Here is an 18,498-nt window from a genome sequence, read left to right on the forward strand (position 1 = left end):
GGAGAACTGCTAGTGATTCTTGAGCGTCTTCCTCAAAATGAGGTCACGGGGGAGGAGAGCACAGTTGTTTTTTTTAAAGAGGAGCCTTATCAGGGGACTGATTTGGTGTAGGTGGAGGTCGCTTACCTCTGTCAGAGGACTGTGAGGGAGAGGAGTCCATAGCCAGTGTATCAGGCTCGGTTTCTTCTATTCCCTGGTTTGTGATGAGTGGAGAGCCTTGTGTCAGCGGCTCTGTGTCTCTGTCAGCGCCATCTTGGAATGCCTGTGAGGAAGAAACAGGGGGACAGAACTCCGTGGGACGGTGCGGAGTGAAGTGTGTCTCCCTCATGCTGTCGCTGCCTGTCTGTTCCGGAGAGTCTGCCCAGCATTAGTGTGGAGTGAGGTTGCTGAATATACGGCGGTCTGCGCCCCGTTCTCTCCCTTTTTCTTTTCTAGTGGGTCTGGGGTGTCAGGGGAGTCAGTGCTGCTAAATGGGGTGTGTTTCACCCGTTTCTGTGGCAGCTGTGAGCTGCTTTGTCCCGTTGTGGAGTGGAGCTGCTCAATCAAGCAGCCATCTTGGTCTACCACTTGGCCACGCCCCTCTGGCTGGGAAGTTTCTACCTATAGACACTTGTGGGCATTGGTAAATATAATCTGCATCAAACAGATGTTTTTTTTTTTTTCAAAATTTTAGGGAAATAAAAATAAATATTAATTCCTATAACAGCTTTTGTACAGAGAAAGGTGCAGCCAAGGCCACTTGAAGAATGGACAATTGTGGCCTGAATTCCCATTAGGGATATTTCCCTTCACTGTCTTTCAAGAAATCTCTCCAGGGAGACAAAGATTGCAACAATGGATGCTGAGATTGGTACACCATAAACAGGCTGTTTCTTTGTGTTTTTACAGCTACCAGGTGATGTGTCCAGGCAGTTCATGTTTTTGAGGATGCAGCTGATGCATGGATACAGCCACTAATGTGACAGGTGTGCTGGTGTGTGTGAACAGCCCTAACGCATAGAGAGTCTGTGTAGCCACTGCATATGCAGGCCGGGTTCACATATATGCAAATTTGATGTGGCTTTCCCCCCGCATCCAATTCGCGTGACAAGCAACAGTGACTGGCTCTCAATAAAGCCTGTTCAGACAGGTCTGGGATGGCTGCGGTACGGATTGCAGAAGCGTCCTGTGCATCTGTGGGTGTGGTTCAGGTGCGAATTTAAGCAAAAGTGTGCACCTGAATCGTACCTAAACTGGTGAACAGACACGCACAGGATGCCAGGCACGAACCCGCGGCCGCACATATCTGAACTCAGCCCAATAGACTTGAATAAGCTGCCTGCATGCAGCACCTGTCAGCTAGAGGTGCATACAAAAATGGCCTGCTCATGGTGTGTGGGCCTCAGCATCTATGTGAACAAGGCTTAAAGATGTGTTGGTTCTCTTTGTTTACACAATGTATACATTTGCACATCTCCCAACATTCAAGTAATGAACATGTTAATATAGTATTGGGCCAGCTGGTCAAATGAAATCACCAAACAGAATGCAGGAAGTTCACTCATCTCTATTTCCTAATTGCCTTAATTATTAACACATTTGGCTGGAATGTGTTAGATTGGCACCATACAGTCTGTGTAGCATAGTCTTCCTGTATGTGTGATGCAGTCTTTACATGGAACAACGTAACACTGTAAATGTACACACTCCACATTTTATTGCAATGTCTAAATTTCTGCCACGTTGATTGTGTGTATAGTTAATAAAGTTTCTGTAAAGCTTTCCCAGCACGATGTTATGCTGCCTCCTGGCTTTTCATTAGCTACGTGGAAGTTATGAATCTGTCGTTTAGTTGAGAGAGAAAAAAAATTGCAAAACTTTGGAGTTCTGCCATGACTAGCTCCAGATGGTCAGATGATATTTGGTATACTTTAAAGGCTTCAAATAATAAAAAAATGCTTGTCATTGTATTGCACTTATTTTTTTTCAGAACTTTTACATAAAAAAAAATTCTTTAGTAACCTGGTGTCATTTTCAGTTGTCATGGGGCAGGTCAGAAAATGTAACCTTAAAGTGTTTGTAAAGGCAGAAGGTTTTTTATCTTAATGCAAACTATGTATTAAGATTAAAAAATCTTCTGTGTGCAACAGCCCCCTAATACTTACCTGAGCCCCATCTCTTTCTAGCGATATTGTAGGAGAGACTCGGCTGTCCAGGACTCTCCCTCCTGATTGGCTAAGACACACAGCAAGTGCCATTGGCTCCCACTGCCGTCAATCAAAGTTAGTGAGCCAACGAGGAGAGAGAGGGCGCGGGGCCAAGTCTTAGCGCTGTGTCTGAATGGACACACAGAGCAGTGGCTTGGCTCGGGTGCCCATAGTACCTGCTTGCTGTGGGGGCACTCGACAGGAGGGAGGGGCCAGGAATGCCGGCGAAAGACCCGAGAAGAGGAGGATCTGGGCTGCTCTGTGCAAAATCACTGCACAGAGCAAGTAAGTATAACATATTTGTTATATTTAAACAAAAAAAAACAAGATTTTTAGTATCACTTTAAAGTGTCACTAAACCCACATCATAAAAATATAACTAAATTATGTATTACATGCTGTTCATACTCAGTCAGTCACTATGAGATTCATTTTCTGTAATCTTCAAAAAAACTGGTTGATCCTGTTATTCTCTATCTCCCCCATCTGTCCAAGTCCCCACTTCAGCTATTTTGCAGAGCAATGTTAACAGCTCTGCACATGCTCAGTTTTCAGTGAGTTTCTATGCTGAGCATTTCCTCCCTCTCACATCTGAGCAGCCCATGTGACTATAGAGTCACACATGTGGGTGTATACAGTGGTAAATGACAGCCCACTCCCTCCCTCCTCCTCCATGTACACTAACCAGCTAAACACAATGAGGACCGGATATTACATGTAGATTAAAGGAGGTTTCGCCTCCCTGTTCCCAGACACAGGCTGGAGGGACGTGACACAGCCTGTGTCTTGCAGAAATCCGCCCACACTATGTTATTGCCAAAAAATAATACAGATTTTATTTCAAATATATTTGTATGACAATTTAAAACAGTTTATTGATATTTTTTTATTTTTACTCTGTATTCCAAAGGCAGTTTTTTTTTTTTTAATTTTGAATATGTGACAGCAGCAGAGGACTAGAAGCTCCTCCTGCTTATATTTCCCTGCAGACAGGCTGGGAAAGATGTGGGCCATGTGACAGTTGTATATTAATAAGGAAAAAGGTGATTAGATTTTTTTTAAATTAAAATAATTACAGTGCCATCATTCACATACAGAAATAGAAGGGATAATGTAAATTTAACAGTGTGTGTTTAGTATCACTTTACAGGTGAGTAATTTTAGTGGGTAGCTAAAACATTTTTTTAGAAATCAGTCCTTTTTGTGTGATGTAAATTTCTATATGTAAACATCTCCATCTCAATTAGTAACAATGTCATATTTTTATATTATGACATACCCTATCGATAGAATTGCCTTTACCTTATGAAAACGACTGGTAATGCAGCTAACTACAGAGAACAGGTAAAGCCGATCAATAATCTTTTCTTTTATGTTAGTCTTGAATAGATAGGAAGTGGATTGAATCAATCTTTTGGCTTTGTGTCCTTTTCAAAGATTTTCATTCACTTCCTGCCCTAGAAACAAAACTGGAAGTCAGAGGGAATCCCCTCCGAGACACTTGCTATTGGGACAGGTGCTTCCATTGAAAGATTTCCTCTCATCTCCTGTTCTAGTGACAATAATACAATTTGGAATTTCAATCGCTTTCTGTTTAAATGGAAATGGCCAACTAGACAAATAGAGTACAAGTCCATGGGGCTAACTTTTACGCACTCATCCAAAAACTTTTTGGCTATAGATATACTTTAAACATTGATTGGCACATTCTTCATATATACATTCCTCTACAAAATAGGATTTTTATTTTCTTTTTATCTGACAGTTCTGGGCTGTTGCAAGGCCTCTAATTTTGTGAAGATCTAACCCCTGTCTAAAATATTCCAGAAAACGTTGGTGGATATCCTGACGTATCATACATGTGGGGAGAATTAAGGAACGTAATTCATACCTTATGCCACCGAAGTCAATATGAAGCCAATTTCACATGGTCTATACAAGGCACAATTGGCAGCTAAAGTTACTTCACGAATTAGGCATGTCGGCAACTTGTAACTTGCAAAGTAATATCACTCCTTTATACCCTTAGTACTGATATAGGGTCCAGATTGCTCTGATCATAATGAAGATCTGCTCATGACTTGTAAGGTAAACTATAGAGTTTATGTCTTAAATTCCCCCAGATAATATATACATCTTAAAGCGGGGGTTCACCCACACCGCCAAAAAAAAAAAAAAAATTAAAAGCCAGCAGCTACAAATACTGCAGCTGCTGACTTTTAATACATGCCCACTCACCTGTCCCAGGGTCTAGCGATGTCGGCAGGGGACGCCGAGAACCCGCTCGGTTCTCAGCAGCTGCCCCCGCCATCCTAGGTGAGGGAATCAGGAAGTGAATCGTTGCGGCTTCCCTCCCCGGTTCCCTACTGCGCATGCGCGAGTCGCGCTGCGCGTCCCTAGTGGTCCCCGCTCTCTCCTGGGAGCTGTGTGTTCCCAGCAGACAGCGCGGTCGGGACGGGAAGAGGCATAGACTCCCATGGGAGTCTATGCCGGAAGTGGGTGCAAATACCAGTCTTAGACAGGTATCTGCACCCCCCTCCCCCCTGAAAGGTGCCAAATGTGACACCGGAGGGGGGGAGGGTTCCGAAAAGCGGAAGTTCCATTTTTGTGTGGAACTCCGCTTTAACATACTGCCACATTTACCATTTTCTGATAACAATTGAGACAGCTATGGGGTACCTACAACCACTGTAAATAATCTTAAAATTCCAGTTGGTTGAACAATAGACAGACAGGTTATATATTTTTAGAGAATTCTCCATTGTCCTCTTTGGTCAGATGTAAGTTGGATTCTACAGTTTACTGATAATAGTTGAGGCTTTTTTATTTTAAAATTGAAACGTCTGGTGTATCTAAATCAATTAGATTGGTAGTAAACTGTGTGTATTTTATTTTTATATCAAACATAAGAGACCGGGGTTAGCTTTTATGCAGAATTAAAATCAATAAGTATGCTATGTCGCTTTTGGCTGTTCCCCTTTGCCCTATTAAAAGGCTCAGCGCAATGTTGGTTAATGACTTTGGTTTGAACTTTATATAAAATGATCACCATTAATGTTGTCAGTAATAAATGGTATCGATTTTTGCTGTGCCATGTAATTAAGAATTATTGAGCACAGCGAGAAATTCTAGCTTCCCATCTGGTTTATGAATGAGAAGCAATATTTTCTGATTTATACCAGAATATAGCTGACACATATCCTATTCCTATTTGGGTACATGATGTAAGAACAGCTGCTTACTAATTTTAATGAAAATAAAAATTAGAATTTATGAGTAGTAATGATAGCTGACCATTAGTTTTCATTTTAGTACACCACAACCCTAGATGATAAATTGAATCAAAATGGTAAATCATTACCACCTAGAATCCTAAAAGAATCATTCATTTGTATTTACTTTTAATTTTTAAGAATGCCTGTACACATAATCAAATTTCAAATAAATTGCAAAGTCTGTTAGGATTATACAGTATATGAGACGTGACAATTTAATTCCTGGAATGGACTGTAAAAAAAAAAAAAAATGTTTGCTTACCTATACACTAGCGGTTGTTGTCACCTTCAAAGTAGTCCCCTTGTGAAGCAATGCACTTTTCTAGATGATTGTGCCACTGCCGTAAGCATTCCTGGAGTTTGTTTTCCAGAACGCTGTGCAGTATCTTTGTCGCGGCACCCTGGATGTCTGGAATGTCATCAAATCTGTGTCCTTTGTAATGCATTTTTTATTTTTGGAAACTGTCAAAAGTTGCAGGGTGCTAGAGGAATAAGATGGTTGGCCAAGTTTTGAGATGGATTTCTGGGCCAGGAACTCGTCAACACTTAACGTATCTTGTGCAGGAGCATTGTCAAGGTGGAGAACCCACTTGTCAGGCCAGAGTTCCGATCTTTTCCTCTGAACAGATTCCCGTAATCCTTTCAGAATTTCCAAGTAACAGTGTTGGTTGACCGTTGTACCATGTTCTATAAATTTAAAGTGAACTATCCCCTTCTGATTAAAAAAAAAAAAAAAAAAAACACCAGCATGGTTTGGAACTGGAGACGAGGCATACGTGCATTCTTCGGACGAGGTGAATTCTTTGTTTTCCGCTGCATGCTCTGGCATTTTATTTCCAGATTATACTGGAAACAGCATGTTTAATCAATGGTAATAATATCAAACACCTCTGCATTTTTCAAAATAATGTATGAAATTTGAAGATGATATTTCTGATCTTCTGTCAAGATTTGAGGCACCATTATTGAGGAAATCTTTCTAATTCCCAAATCCTCCTCCTATGCCATTCAAAAACACTTGATTTCTTCATTGAATACTCCCTATAAGCCTGTCGTAACAGAGCTGAAGATTCACTCGCACTTGTACCAATTTATGTGCAAAATTTGATGTTAATACGTTGCTCCTGTCATGTCACTCATTTTCCACCAACAGTGCAACACACACACTTGTTATTCCCTCTGCTACTTCATAAAGACTGAGTCAACTGGTCTGCGACCCAGGAGAGTGCAAGTTAGAACATGTCAGAACACGCTTGAGTGCGAATGGTTGTGTGACTCCCTAGAATAGTGTGTGGGCATTCAGGGAATTGAATTGTCTTACCTCGTATATAAAGCTTTATGACCCAAAAATTCTTTAATCTTAAATCAGTAACAGAATTGTTACACACACATTGAACTAGATGGATCCGTGCCTTTTCTCAACCATATAAACTATGTATCTATTGTTAAAAGTACTGTACTTCTGACTGGTCATTGTGATACAGTCAAATCTTTTTTATGCTAATTAGTATATTGGTGATATACCTAAAAAATAATGTTTGCAGAATGACAGTTCACTGTAACACCCATTAAAGCATAACTTCACCTTTGTTAAAAAAAAAACATTTTTTTGCAGGTAAAAAAATACGTATTTATTAATTTTTTTACTAGGAGCCTGTAAAGCATTGCACCCGCGATCAGCAGATCGTGAGTGTAATGCAAGGCTCTTGCAGACTGTCAGTGTAAGCTGTATGCTTGTAGCTCATATGAACAGGCAATTACATATTGACAGGAAGCTTTAATTAACTACCTAGAGCACTAAACAGCACCCTGGTAGTTCGTTCAGAACAAAGGCTATCAGTCAGTGGCGACTGATGCTCAATTTTCTTGGGAGGGCAGCTTGCTGCCTCCCCAGCCAGCCACCCCCTCAGCCAGCCAACCAAACAACATCCACCAGCCTCCAGGTGCCCGCTAGATTGATCGCTGCTTCTATCCCCCGTTGCTCGATTGCCGCATCGCTCGCCCTTCGCCAGAAAAGCCCCCCACCAGCCTCTGCACTTACCCCATCCAGGTCGTGGCTTCCCCCCTGTGTCTCCTCCTGAGTCCCGGCGGTCACTTCTCCTCCGGGCCAATCAGGACTTATGACCCACGATCAGTAGGGTCTTAGGACTCCCGGAAAATCAGGTCTCAGAACCTGCTTCCTGACTGGCCGGGAGGAGAAACAGGAAGACATTAGCGAATATTAATTTGCTAATGTCACACAACTGGGTGGGCTCGGGGAGCAGTGCTCTGCGCCCCAAGCCCACCCTTTTTGAAGCCAATTAGCCTCTGGCTGTAATCATGCATTCCTAAAAATAAAAAAAATCCCATTAGAATCCATACGTCCAGTGCCCTGCATGTAGATTAAGGGTAGGGCGCATGGATTAGGGGGTGGCTCCCCTGCGCTCTGCATGAGCGGCCACCACTGCTATCGGTACTTGTAGTTCCTACATTCGCCCACCCATCCGCGTCTTTTTAAAATTGTGACAGTGAGTGGGAGGAGAAGATGCCATGCTTGATGCTGTTGTAGCTACTAAGATGTTGGCCCATTGATATCTATTTTAATTATTAGCCTTGTTTAGCTCCTTAGATAGACAGAGGTGATTTTAGCTGTATTAGTGCACTTGCGACAGAAACAGTTGAGTTGTGTGACAGCAAATTACAGTTCTGACAGTCCTGCACAATCCCTGGCAACTCCTTTTTAGACCCCTTTGACACTGAAGGCAGTTTTCAGGTGTTTTTGCGCTAGAAATAGTGCCTGGAAAGTGCCTGAAAACCTCCTCTCATGACTCCCCAGTGTGAAAGCCAGAGTGCTTTCACACTGGGGCGGTGCGCTTGTGGGGTGTTACAAAAAGTCCTGCAAGCAGCATCTTTGGGGCGATTTGGGAGCGCCCATTGAAATGCATGGGCAGCAACACGGGCGGTTTTAACCCTTTCTTCAGCCACTAGCGGGTGTTAAAAGCATCCTGCTAGCGGCTGAAAAGCACCACTAAAACTATGGTAAAGTGCCGCTAAAATGCGCCTGTGGCTGCAGTGTGAAAGCAGCCTTAGTGCTGACTAACAGAGTGCAAGATACATCCACCTTCTCAAAATAATTACATTAATTTTAAGATATTTAAATTGCCAGCTTGCATTAAAATGGCCTGTTTTTCTTTTTAAAAAAGAGAAATGTCCTAGAACAGTAATGGGAGATTGCACATGCATCGAGTCCAGGGCCTCTCACCTCAGAAATATTCCAAGTATGTACAGCGGGGAGAGGAGCCCCGGAGAGTGGAGCACCGACTGCAGCATGGAGCCCTCCGCTGCCCGGGGCACTGGGGAGGAATGGCAAATCCTCTGCGGAGGACTCTATACAAACTGTGGGGAAAGAGAGCCAAGAAGGGGCCGCCGGGGGGGACCGGAGACAAAAAAGATAAAGGGGTGGCCCGGAGGAGAAGAGTGAGGGAGACACCGACTGGACAGGACAGGGGCTAAAAAATGAAGAGGTGAAATGAAAAAAGAGATGAGCGCAGGGACCAATAGAAAGTTCTGCAGCAAGGAGGAGGACAGAGAGACGTGTGCCCGGGGAGTCAGACCATAACAACTGAAATATGTACTGTCAGAGCTGCACCAGAGATGGGCAGAGTGCTGGGAGAGATGGGAAAAGACAGCTATTCCCTGCTAGGGAGAGCAGAATAGAGTTCTATTGAAGGGTGCAATATAGCGAGAGAGTGCAGTATAGAGTGCTTATTGGCTGTCCTACCAGAGAGTGCAGTACAGAGTGCTCAGAGATTGGACAGTGCTCAGAGATTGGAGAGTGCAGTATAGAGTGCTCAGTGATTGGAGAGTGCAGTATAGAGTGCTCAGAGATTGGAGAGTGCTCAGAGATTGGAGAGTGCAGTATAGAGTGCTCAGTGATTGGAGAGTGCAGTATAGAGTGCTCAGAGATTGGAGAGTGCAGTATAGAGTGCTCAGAGATTGGAGAGTGCAGTATAGATTGCTCAGAGATTGGAGAGTGCTCAGAGATTGGAGAGTGCAGTACAGAGTGCTCAGAGACTGGAGAGTTCAGTATAGAGTGCTCAGAGATTGGAAAGTGCGGTATTGAGTGCTCAGAGATTGGAGAGTGCAGTATAGAGTGCTCAGAGATTGGAGAGTGCAGTATAGAGTGCTCAGAGATTGGAGAGTGCAGTATAGAGTGCTCAGAGACTGGAGAGTGCAGTATAGAGTGCTCAGAGATTGGAGAATGCAGTATAGAGTGCTCAGAGATTAGAGAATGCAGTATAGAGTGCTCAGAGACTGGAGAGTGCAGTATATAGTGTTCAGAGATTGGAGAGTGCAGTATAGAGTGCTCAGAGATTGGAGAGTGCAGTATAGAGTGCTCAGAGACTGGAGAGTGCAGTATAGAGTGCTCAGAGATTGGGGAGTTCAGTATAGAGGGCTCAGAGCCTGGAGAGTGCATGATAGATTGCTCAGAGATTAGATAGTGCAGTAAAGAGTGCTCAGAGACTGGAGAGTGCAGTACAGAGTGCACAGAGATTGGAGAGTGCAGTACAGAGTGCTCAGCGATTGGAGAGTGCAGTATAGAGTGCTCAGAGATTGGATAGTGCGGTATAGAGTGCTCAGAGACTGGAGAGTGCGGTATAGAGTGCTCAGAGATTGGAGAGTGCGGTATAGAGTGCTCAGAGATTAGAGAGTGCAGTATAGAGTTCTCAGAGATTGGAGAGTGCAGTATAGAGTTCTCAGAGACTGGAGAGTGCAGTATAGAGTGCTCAGAGATTGGAGAGTGCAGTATAGAGTGCTTAGAGATTGGAGAGTGCGGTATAGAGTGCTCAGAGATTGGAGAGTGTGGTATAGAGTGCTCAGAGACTGGAGAGTGCAGTACAGAGTGCACACTGCTACCCCTGGAGGATGAGGATTACTGGGGGCTCAGAGAGAGGTGCACAGGTGAGAGGGGAGGGGGTTCTGCACCTGCCGGGGAGGACGAGGACTCCTAGAGGGACAATTATTGTAGCGGACTGTGTGTGATCTCCTCCTGGGGATCAGACATATGGTGAGGTGAGCAGAGTTCTATCCTCACCCCCTCCCCCTCATCTGGACACAGTCACATGACCTCTGACATGCCACTCTGTACACCTGTTGCAGTTTGGGCACTCTGGCTCAAAAAGGTTCGCCATCAATGTCCCAGAAGTATTCCAGTCAGGCTTTATGAGGTGCATAAATGGCCTACACCTATAGCAAGTGCATTATTCAACTTTAGTCAAAGTTTGTTTTTGTTTGTTCTTTTTACTTTAAAAATGTTTTTATTATACGCAAAATTTAAAAAGCAAGTAAATCAAAACAGACAAAATTAATAAAATAATGTGTTTTTTTGAGTTTGTTTTTATCTACAGACGCCCCTTACCTGTATAGGAATTTTTTTTGGTAAAGGTGCACTAACCCTTTAAAATCACAGCATGCAACTCTGCACGATATGAAATTTTCTTACATTCATTAGTTAAACATTTTGTTTGTTTTTACCTTCAGTTACTGCTTTTCCATTTCCCAGTTAAGTGAGGCACTGGTAATGTAGCCTTGGCCTCACAATGCATCCAACCATTCCCCCCCCCCTCAGATGATGTGCACAGTCACATATTTCAGGAGGCAGATTCGTCTACCCTTAGTTAAAATGGCTGTCATGAAAAGAATGTAGAGGAAAAGAAAAATAAAGTAGGAAAAGAAAAATAAAGTATTTAAAGAATAAAATGCCTGCAATTATATATAAGTAACTGTTTAAAGATATCAATTACTAAAATTTCTAAAGGTGCTTTTGTTGTAATTTTAAAAGGGTGAGGTTCCTCTTTAAGCTGTCTGTAAAGCTGGTCATAAAGTAGTAGAATATTGTTTAAAAATGTTCATTTTAGGAATGCTTGTATGATTTTCTAATAGCTAATGGGCTCAAATTGATGTTCATTTTTGACCGCAGTGACAAATGACAAAATTCAAACAAGCAGGATGAAAATCTGCTTGTTTAACAGTAAATGTGGTTTTCGTTCGGGAAATTCCATTCACTCCAAAATCGCATGCTAAAAAAAGTACTTTTCAACAACATTTGTCAGGTTATTGAATGTACTGATGAAAATTTTCATACGAATGTTCGTACTGACAATTGAACATCAACTAGTGTATGGCTAGCCAAAGGGTGGCATTCTGAGCACCACTGTTAGAGGACTTCTTCTACTGACCCCCAATAAATTTATTTTGGAAGGGGTTCACTGAGAACTGAAAATTATTTCAAGAGTTTCTTTGGGGTAAAAAGGTTGGAAATGGCCACATTAGACAGTCATGTAGACAGCAGTCATTTACAAGTGCTAACAAAACAGACAATAAGGCAGATTTAGCTATATGCAAATTACTTTGTTTCCCATAGAAAATTCGAATTTCCGTTAATTAATCAAAAAGCTTGCATTTATCAAAACTATGTAGAGCAACATTTTCTTTTTGATATTCCTAGGAATCTTATCCTGGGATTGTTCAATTTCCTGGCTGCTTAGTATGTTATTTGTTGCAAAGGAGATGCCTTTGTTGCTATGTTTAGGTGTTGCCAAGGCCAGATGTACTAAATACACCAGACACAACTGTAGATTTTAACTCCTATGGTGGTGGAAAGAGCTTAGCCTGCACTGCTGGGCAAACGCAACACAGGCCCCTCTGATGTCAAACTGAGTTAGATACACTAAAATAATTCTCGGAACAGAGGAAAGGGGACCAAAAATGTGTGTGTGTCTGGTGGAGGGGCAGAGTTCAGATGAAGTTTAAGTATTTACAGTAATTAGGAAAAAATATGCAGGCTTGGTGGCCCAAACAGTTCAAATCCCATATTATTTTTCCAATGTCTCCTTTTTTCAGTTAATTAGAATTATTTTGAAAGGTTAGAGCTAACAGCCTTCATTTTTCTGATAAACAACATTACAGGTAAGGTTGGGAAGGAAACACCAAAGCTTGGAGAGGAATTTACTTTCACTGTTGGAGGCTCAGGGGAACTATGTGCAGTATAAAGTGGAAATCATTAGTCAAGCCAAGCGATAGTCATTCATCCACATTTGTAGCACTAATTGTTTAAAAAACGAGCCAGATTGGTGTGCTTAAAGTAGAATTAAACCCTCCTATGCAAATGAATATTTTTTGTATATGCATGCTCCCATACAGTACATGGAGGCATTTATTATGAACCTACCTTCATTTTTCTCCTGCCTACTCTGTTTATGTGCACCACATCCTGGTGCACATACGATTATTGTCATGATAAAAAGTGGCATTAGGGCTAGAGTTTCTTGCTTTCACGTGCATCTGGTGCGCATCCATGCAGTGGAGGAGAATGATGACTGTGCGCCAACTCTTCCCGTGCCAGGGAGCCAAGTGAAACATTGGATTATAGTTTCTTGAGGGAGCAAGCACCCTTGAGGGCACCACCACTCCTGTTAGCAGACTAGTATCAGCCAGCTACTGGAAAAGGGAATAGGCCTTCTGTAAGAGAAGAGAAGAGGTAGAATTACTTCTGAGAACCCCACTGAAAGTTTGCAGGAGTGCAACTAGACTGAAGATATTTGTCAGGAACCCACCCCCATTTCTTTCCAAGTGGGTACAAGAACTGAATATACCGGCAGATAAACTGGAGTGGGACAAAATATTAGGGTTATCATGAAGACTTTCAGTCACTTCTTATGCTCAAGAACGCAATTATTGGATTCTCTCTAGATGGTATCACTGCCCTACAACTCTGCACAAAATTTACCCTTTCCATCCCCAATGTTTGTTGGCATTGTTTGCAGGCTCTTGGCATAATGCTCCATGTCTGGGATACTTGTCTGCACATTGTCCCTTTTCGGATACCTGGGTGAGTGATAGATACCCAAATCAACCTCAAATCACAGTACTCTCTATGCTGCCGTGATCCTACAAACAAAATTAAAAAAGTCTGATTAGACATAACCTGTCAGTCGGAGCTTCCATCTTTGGCTGCCTGGCTTGTGAAATGAACAGTATTGAATATCTGCAAAGCATGATTGTCAGCGATGAGGACAAAACTGCATCTCATAACCTAACGTGGATGGTTTAGACTTATTTCTGTTATTCTTCCAATTTTGCTTCCTTTATTTCTACCACAGTTTAAAGACATAGTTACTACTGGGATCCTTTTATAATGATGTGTCCCATTTTACAACTCTTTACTGGGCCCCCCTTTTTTTTCTTCTCTCCTCTTCTTTTTTCTCCTTCATATTTTGCTACTCTTCTCTCCTTGGGTTGGCCCATTTTGGGATCCTCCATTTAGGGTTATCATCTCAGGCATAGAGGTGGTTTTTACTACCCCTTTTGTACCTCAATATTTTGAATACGCAATAAAGAAGATTAAACATAAATAGGTATTTGTATTTGAGGAGATGTAGACCAAGAATATATTGTTAAAGTAACTGACACTATGCAGCGCCACATTAGCATTTAGGTGTTGGCCCTTCCACCGATCTCTTGGACTTTCATTTTATTTAGTATAGTATACAAATTGCTTTACAACAGGACACTGTGTTGAAGGACATATAGGTGCCAGAAGCTCTGCTGTTCAGAGACTAGTTTATGTCTATGTGTATGGCAAAAATATAATTGAAATTTAAATGACACTAGGCCAAATGGGCTGTAGTCAGGTTCGTTTTGTGTTAGAAATGTTAAAACCCCAGCAGCTTTGTCATCGTCTTTATCCTTCCAACAATGATGGTGATTATTTGGAAGATTTTAGGCAGTCTAGAAATGTAGTTTTCTCTAAAATCAGCGCTGTTATTTATTATTGTGTTTTCACAATGGTTGATGCAGCAGGCAACAAGCTAAATTTGTGAGTCTACATTTGTAAACATTATCATCAGTAATGTTATATTCGTATAGGTATAAATAGTTTCCAGCTCCAATTGGTTTTTGTCACAGTTCTGTAGTTGCATACGTTTCCAAATATACATATCAAATATAAATTGTGACATACAAATAATCCTGAAATTACTTTTTTTCACTCTGAAATCATTAACCCGTTTTGCAGCAATAACAAAGCCATGCATGTCTCCCTTTGTTCACAGAAATAAAAGGCTTGACATATTTTTCCAGCACTGACCACATAATTAATAGCCTAGGTACTTGGTCATATGTTACAACTAAAACCGAAAAATGGAAAAGGTACTGTATATCTATGGCTATGTCTAAAGCTATGTCTATCGCTTGCAAAACAAAAGCCACTATGCCTGTCTGCAATCCACATCTGCCTAAATACAAGGCCATCCACAACATCGCCCCCAGCTACATCACCAACCTCATCTGCAGATATCACCAAAATTGTCCTCTCCACTCCTCCCAAGCCCTCCTGCTCTCTCGATCCATTGTTACCTCCTCCCATGCTCACTAACAGGACTTCTCCAGAGCCTCTCACATACTCTGGAACTCCCTGCCCCAGTATGTCCCATCAGCCCCTACCCTGTCCGTCTTTAGGCAATCCCTGAAAACTCACTTATTCAGGGAATCCTATCCCACACCCACCTAATAACTGTACCAGAGTCACCTCCATCAGATCATCTCCCACAGCTATTACCTTCAATACCAACTCCACCTCACTTTAGATTGTAAGCTCCATGAGCACGGCCCTCCTATTCCTTCTGTATTTAACTGTATGGTAATTGTACTGTCCCCTTCTACATTGTAAAGCACTGCATAAACTGTTGGCACTATATAAATCCTGAAAAATAATAATAATAATAATAGAGAAGCAGAATACTGTAAAGCCAAAGTGGAATTACACAAACATTTATTATATTGCAGCTTACCAATTATTAGATGTGGTGGTAGTTTTTTTTAGTCCTTTTTCCTTTATTGTCACCTGGTGATCTATCCAGTAAGTGTGTTTTTTTTTTTCTTTCAAAAGAGCAAGCTCTACTGCAAATGTAGAAGATAGAGGGTTTAGACAAACCATCGACCACTGACGGGGTACTTACAATGACCAACTTTTATATATATATATGTAAAGCTTGTATCCCAAAAGGGGGGAAAAAACTGCTTATGTATAAAGGCATTTGGCTTTAATTTGTTAGTGTATGTAAGGAAAGAAAATTGCATACTCTATGGCCTGCCAAAACATCCTCTGCCAATCAATATATAGTACTGAACAGTACTGAACTGCCAATCACTATATAGTACTGAACAGTATTGAACTGACAATAACTATATAGTACTGAACAGTATTAAACTGTCAATTTCTATATAGTACTGAACCGTATTGAACTCAATTGCTATACCCATGAATAGAATCTTGTAAATATCAGCTGGTATATACAGATACACAATATGCCACTCCAACCGCACATGTTTGATGTAAGGGCAGCTGAAAGGCTATTTATTGCCCTTTATTTAGAAGCCAAGTTGTAAATTAGGCTTACTAGCCATTTAAACCTGATTTCTTTGTTGGTGCTGGACTACAGTGTTAACACTTGTGTTATTAGATGATTCAGCTGAAGAGTTAATAGAGGCCACTTGCAGGGTGATAAAACATAACCCTTAGATCTTTGTCTGCTCTGTCACCCTACTGTGCCTTCATGTGGAACCAGTCAAGTGCAGAAGAACGGTGTCACATGAAAGTGCTAACATCAGTGTGTGTTAATTACATGACTCTTAGCCGTAAATCAACAAAAGAGGAAGGGAAATACTTGTGGAACTTAGCTGCAAGCAGTTCCATGTTGTGCTTAGTTTTCGAAGATTAATTGTGGAACAGATTCTTTAATTTTTGCATTGGGTTTCATCGGGAACATAAAGCTTTCCTCAAGCTCCAGAATTGCCAATAACTTGCTGCTATAATATGTGTAGAGCCAGATGCTTCTGTGTCATCTTTATGTGCCTAAGTTATAGATTACTGCTAAGGTTTATTGTGATACTGGAATTTAGGGCTGCCAGGGGTAAAGCCTCTGAGAAGTTAATGATAACTGAACAAAGGGTTATTCATTCGTTTTTCCAATAAAAAGGATTTTCTCCAATTATATTAAATAACTGTTTGTTGTAGAAGGCACCCCAGTGCCATTTTTGAACAATAAATGTTTTTATGTGAAATCTTTAACACGTTCTGTTGGCATAGATGTTAAAACCCTAAATATCTACAGAATAGTGTGATGAATAATCAATATTATAGTTCAGTGTTAGTACAGTATTACATATTATGCATAATATACAGGGGTAGATTTACTAAACTCAAATAGGCTGTTTCCTGTGTAAAAATGAAAACTGTAGCTGCTGATTTTTAATAAACAGCTAATCATCAGTCCCACGATCCAGGGATGGGCTCACCCCAGCCGTTTCCCCCTCTTGTTGTCTGTCCCCAGCGCCAGCATCTTAACTGTGGCACCCAGCTGTGACAGCTTGCAGGTTCACAGCCGGGTGCCCACTCTGCATGTGTGAGCCACACTGCACATTGTGAATGGTCCCTCAGTCTCCTGGGACCTGTGACGTGTCCCAGAAGACTTGGGGGGGGGGGGGATTCTGCTTCTGATCGCCTAGGCGGTTGAAGTGGGAGCAGGTACCTCTCAAAATCAGATACCTGCTCCCCAGCTCCCCAAAAGTGCCATTTCACAAACAGGGGCGGGCGAGGAGGCCTTAAAGCGGAACTTCCCCTTTTGGGTGGAGCTCAGCTTTAATGAATGTTGTGAAATTCTGATGACTTCCATCATCCAATTATGTGCAAGCATTATGCTGTTTTTTTATTCCCCTGTATTCCCCTGTATCTGTAGATTTTTTTGTTCTGTTGTCAATGGGACAATGCACACAACTGCATAAAGATCCATAATGCAGCGATACATTCAGAGTCATAAAATAAAATGCAGTAATTTACAAACAAGGCATATACATGTAAATTGAAACACTAGCAGCTAGAAGAGGATAAAGAAGAACTCTATGTATATATACATACATTTACACGCCTGTACGGGTGTATATGCAAGGTCTTTACAAAACATAAATTAGCCTCTTCCTGCCAGATCCTGCATATAAACATCAGTAAATTATTATGTCCTTGTGCAAGAGGCCTTTTTCTGATCACAGTGTCTGGAAGTGCTTGGCGTGTGTCTGTATCTCCTAACAACTCCCTTTTGGCAACTAAGTACAAGAATATTTGATTCTGTTACCTTTTGTTTTTACTAAAGGTACCCATACAAGATAGCTACAATTCTGGAGCTTTTAGGGCATGATTTGAGAATGTGTGGCACACAAGTGATTACAATAAGTTACATTATATAGAAACTGCACAGCATCTGAGCACCACAAACCAAAAATGCTATATAATTCATTTTTATAATTCAAAGCAAACTCCTTCATCCATCCATATCTGCATGCTTTATTTTGCTGAGAAATCATTTTGAAAAACACCCCCTGGCATTTTTGACAGTGCCCATCTTGAGTAAGGGCAGATGATTCATGTAGCATTTACTTCCTGGAATCCTTCTGCCCTTGCTCAGGCATGGGCTGAACTGAGAACCCCCCCTCCCCTCCTGAAGACTCCCGTGATGTATGACATCATTTGCCTAGGCATGGAAACCAGGAAGTAACTGAGGGAGCGAAAAAAAAAAAGTTTAAAACAAGAAAATATGAGATCCGTTGCTATCTATTTACTAATGCTAGCAACATAATGATTACAATTAGTCCATGTTGATTGAGAGAGTGAATTTCCACTTTAATCTACCATTCTGCAGGTTATTTATTAATAGCACAGAGATGAATTAGCATGGTGGTTCACAGCCTATAGAACCATCCATGTCAGGTGAACAAACCTCCAAAAAAATATAAATATATATTTTTTTCAAATTCTTTATTTATTTAGGGTACAAAAGGTAACCATCCAATCCCATCACAGTCTGAGCAGCTAACAAGTAGTCAAGATAGATAAGTGCATTAAGGATACAAAAGTGCAAATCAAATACTATATGAAGATAACTAGTCCCAACATGCAAGTAGAAGTAGGACTACTAATATGTGCCCAAGGTTTATTAGATTAG

General features: G+C 41.4%; 1 protein-coding gene across 2 annotated transcripts in view; it reads left to right on the forward strand.

The window, feature by feature from the left end:
• FNDC3B (fibronectin type III domain containing 3B) overlaps positions 1 to 18,498 on the forward strand; it is a 471,921-nt gene that overhangs the window by 37,724 nt on the left and 415,699 nt on the right. The window lies entirely within an intron of this gene.

The sequence above is a fragment of the Aquarana catesbeiana genome, linkage group LG04, assembly GCF_042186555.1.
Source record: "Aquarana catesbeiana isolate 2022-GZ linkage group LG04, ASM4218655v1, whole genome shotgun sequence".
Taxonomy (NCBI): domain Eukaryota; kingdom Metazoa; phylum Chordata; class Amphibia; order Anura; family Ranidae; genus Aquarana; species Aquarana catesbeiana.